We start from the raw sequence: 4,701 nt of genomic DNA on the forward strand, positions 1-4,701 counted from the left end.
GGTGGTGGGGGACCCGGGGCGCACACGGAGGGGCCTGGACTGAATTCCTGTTTAGGTTAAAAATAGCTCAAAACCGCATCTTGCCATGCTTTGGAGCTGGTTCTTTTTGTCCATCTTAAGCACTTTCTTCTTCAAGAGCGAAGCGCAAGAACTGATCTTTCCATCAGTGTATTTTATGGTGAACCCGAAGAGTAGTCTTGTAGCAAAAGCTCTGCGTCGATTAAAACATTATAGCTACGTCAATTAAAACATCATAGCTGCATTCTGTGCTTCCTCTGATTTGTATCTCTTAAGTCACCAACACTGCACTTGGCACTCTGTGGCAACACTTTGGAGCAGTAGTTTCCTGGTTACTACTGATGTTAGCATAGGTGATAAGGACAATTATGCCTAAACCAATTAATTGTGTTAACACAGCCTAAGCGGGATGCATCTCTAGGCAGGCACCGCGTTCCTGGTTTGCTTTTGTACCTAAGGGATCATGGGTGTGCTTGTTTCCATGCTCATGAGCCAAAGGAACGGGGTAGGGAATGGGCATGTGGTTGTTGTCCTTTGTAGCTGACGTTTTTCATCTCAGTGGGGGAAAAAAATCAATATAGTTGAACTGAATCAATCTCTGATGCAAGGCTATTAAACGGTAATGATGTTACACTCACATCCAAGAAGTGACCCAGTACTTCCTGGCAGAGCTGGATGAAGATGTGACAGCTATAGCTTTAGTCTTTTGAGCTATAATTAAACTCATCTCTCCAGCCAAAAAGCCTTCTCTGTCTTTATTATCCATAAGTAATAAAGGCCAAAACCATGACACTGGTAGAGGAAGGCTTCTCAGCCTTCTGGCTGCCTAGTGCAGAGCTACTATACACCCATGGTGCAAACAGAGTGCGTTCAGAGGCGGGTAAGAACGAGGTGTTTGCGCAGCAGGAAGCTGAGCTGAGCTTGCTTAGGGTGGGGAGGTGGTGATTAGTGATAGGAGCATGTGTCCACTCATCCACGCCAACACACCTTCCTGCTGCTGCGGTACGTGCTGAGCTCCTCCTTGTGTGGGGCACGGATGCATAAGCACATGTGCCCCTTGGCAGTGACCCGGGTTTGCATGGCCACTGCTGCCCGACCTTGTTATTTAAAACCAGTAGATAGCTGCCACGCCAGCACGGTATCAGATACCATATTTCCACATTCCCATCAAAAAGACATGGTATTAAACCAGGTTGTAAATCTGCACATGCAAACACACACCCATGCACACACGCAAATAGAGGAATTAGTTGAGGGATTAAAAGAACCCCTTTCTTCCCAAGAACGTTAGTGATTTTGACTTCGTAGCATGGCTAAATAATTGGCATGGGGGAATGTGGTTTAGGAGAGTCTGACTCAGCTTCATGTTGTGAATCTAGTTTTACCACTGCCTTTCTGTGTGATCCTGAGTGGAGCTCTCAGCTTCCCTCAACTATAATGCCTCTTGCTCAAAACAGAGGAAGAATAACAACTATTCAGTCCCAGGTGAGGGTGGAGAGGAAAAGTTCACGCTGAATGATGCTTGTAGAGGTGCTCTGGGTGAGTATCTCTGGTGAAGGGCACTACAGTATGGTAATAATTGTACTGTCAATATGCTGTCAGGAAAGATGGTTTACTGTCATCTAAGGAGCTTTTCTGTAACTAATTCTTGTTCTTTTTGCATGCGGCTGGTGGAAGTTCACTGCTTTAGACATCAAGGAATGGATTATTTTAATTAGTAGTAATCAGTATTAAAATTAGAACCTGCATAACGCCGAACAATGAAGTCATCACAAAATGCACAAGAAGAACATAGTCATTTGTGCTCACGTACGACATATATTGAAAATACCACTTCTCCCTCTGTAGCTATGTTCGAGTTCTGGCGATGTTGGGGAGGAGTATCTATATTAAACATCTGGTCTACTTTTGAGTGCTTCGAGCAGCACCTGCATGCGATTGAGTTCTTAAATTGGCCAGAAAAGCTGCTGAGGTTGACAGTCAAGATAGAGGTCAGCGGCTGTTGTATACTTATTATTCTATTTGGACAGGTAGGAAGGTGCCTTTCCAGTCAGCAGTCTTGGTGAAAGATAAAGGTTTTGTGACAGCACCTCTCTTGGATAGAATATGGAGGACTGCAGATAAAGTAGGATTTTAGGCTATGGGGATTATCAAATATTGCAGTGCTGCATGCTGAGATTTATCGGTGACCCAGCCTTGGTTCCTATTTGCCTTTGCCAAAACCCCTTTGAAGGGTGACAGCATTCACAAACATTAAAATTGTAAGCAGGCAAAGTACAGTAGTCAGGGGGTTTATTACAGGAGAAATGGAAGAGAAAAAATTGGGAAGATTACAGTGGAAACCATGTCATGGTGCATAAGAAGTCAGGCTTCAGTCTTGGGGAGAACTGGCATCCAGCCTAGTTTAAATTAGACGTTAGGGTTTTTTCTCTTTTTAAACTTGATCTTGGGTTTCCTTCTGTCACCTCGTATCCTTTCACAGGCAGTAGCACTGTAGCCATGCATATTTATTAGATTCAGACATATTTTGCAAGTCACCTTCACAACTTCTTTTCTTTTCCTGGAAAAACTGGTTGGTTATGTAGAGGCCGAATTTGCAAGTCTAATCTTCAGCGTTTATTAACCCTTATTATTCTGGTTGCTCAATGGACAGATAAGTTTTCAGCCTTATTTGCAATTTAATTTCCTTCTATATATTAAATCACAGGCCATTCTTCTCTTTAGATTTCATAATCCAGATTCCTTCGCACATGAAAGCAACCTGCATATTCAGCATCCGGGGAGAGACAGAGTGGTCCTATTTGAGAGAACAGTGGTCTTGCTGCCTGAGAAAGAGCAAGAACTGATTGTTAGTACTAAACTCCTTCCTTTCTGGGAGCCACAGGCAAGAGGAGCTGGTTTGCATACCTACAAATGCTTTTTCTGCCTTAAGCTCACGGTGAAGCTACAGTAGAAAGGCAAGTGCTCTTCTTCCTCCCCAGACTCGAGACACCTCTGAATCTGTGCTAGAAGCATTCTATTTGCTTGTGGTATTTCCAGACCTGCTGAAGGCCTAGAAAGCACAGCCACCAATACAAACACAGTTGCTTATTGAGGCAGAGGTTGGTGCACCAGGAGACAAGTTGTAGGAATAAACACAGCTGTGTTTTTCCCATTACAGTGTTCCCATTTACTGAGTCAGTCACATACCTTGTCTGTGTAAAGGGGCAGGGTAAATAAGGCCTTGGGAATCACTAGGATTATAGGAGCTACTCTTAAGCTTCATCTTGGATAGGGTTCTCCAGTGTTTAAACCAAATACAGCTGTGGTTATAGCTATTAGAGGGAATGGTTAGAGCTTCTTAATAGTGGGGAAAACAACCTGCTATGGATTATACATACATATGGAGTATATGGAGTCAACCTTTGTAATCGATTGTGCTTTCAAGTGCCTAATTGCTTCCAATTCTACCATGACAGTCTTGTGCCCCCCAAGTACAGGTTTCAGATAAACCCTTCGGAGTTCCCCGTGAAGAAGACTCTTCCCCCTGAGGAGAAGAAACATTTTTATCTGCATCCCTGCACTTGAGAAGCTCCTGAACAGATTTTGATTGTGTTCCCATGTAAATGTCAACTCTGGGCAAACCCGCAGCCACAAAATACTACAGTTCAGGGTTTCAGAGGGAACAGTGGCCTTGTTTCCAGGAGAATAGCCTGAAACACAGAGACTTCCCACAGGCAGCAAGACCCAAGGGACCAGGCAAGGCTAGGAGGCAGTGTTCCAGCACTGGAGCAATTCCCACTGCTGCACCGAGTTAAGCTCATCTTCACCGCCGGGCTTAGGCTGGCTAACGGGCATCTCTGACCCTCATTTTCACTTCAAAAAGAAGTTGGAATGATGCTGAAAAGCGGGATTTTCTGTGCGGTCACAGGGTTAGTACTGGGCCAGCAGAAATGTCTGCATTAGGTTAGTGCTGCTGGTGTATAGAGCTCCCACCAGGCTTCCAGGCTGTAAGAAAACCCTCATGGCTTTAGCATTCAGGCAGATGCATTTGTCACATGGCAACAGCACAATAAAAGGACTTGAAGCCACGAAATGTAAGGCTCAGTGGAAAAGCAGCCTTGAGTTACGTGGATGCAAAAGAGAGAATTCAGCACCTGTGGCAATGAACAAAGTCAGGCCCTGTTATCAGCTTGGACTGGTGCCACCAGCAGAGACGATCTGCTGTTTCCAATGTGCCATCTCAGTTAAAGCTGTTTGGACCTGGCCTGGGAATACATTGCTGGGATTATCATCACAACAGGCTTGGGAAGCAGGGCTCCCTTCCTGAAATTCACTGTAGTCTTTGCAATAAAACTAATCCGATTGCATCCTCCAATTCCCCTTTCTGCAGCATTGCCTGGGAGAGACATACAGGATACGATCCAAGTGGCTTTTCTGGCATCTCATGTACTAACCAACATCATCCTGCCAGCACTTCCCAGAGGGAGTTGGCTTCACTAGGTCCCAGTCTCCAATTCCCCTCTCCTCACCCCCCCTCCAGTTTTTCAATTAAGTAGAAATTAATTCCACTTCTATGAACCACTGGGCACATTCTGCTCCCAGGTACTGATGATAATGCAGAATGAATCACTTGGTGCAAGTGCTGGGTGGAAGCCCCAATCTCGTCATACCCACACAGTGCAAACTTCCATCAAGCAGGAA

This window comes from Nestor notabilis, unplaced genomic scaffold, assembly GCF_000696875.1.
Source record: "Nestor notabilis isolate BGI_N333 unplaced genomic scaffold, ASM69687v1 scaffold27413, whole genome shotgun sequence".
NCBI classification, from domain to species: domain Eukaryota; kingdom Metazoa; phylum Chordata; class Aves; order Psittaciformes; family Psittacidae; genus Nestor; species Nestor notabilis.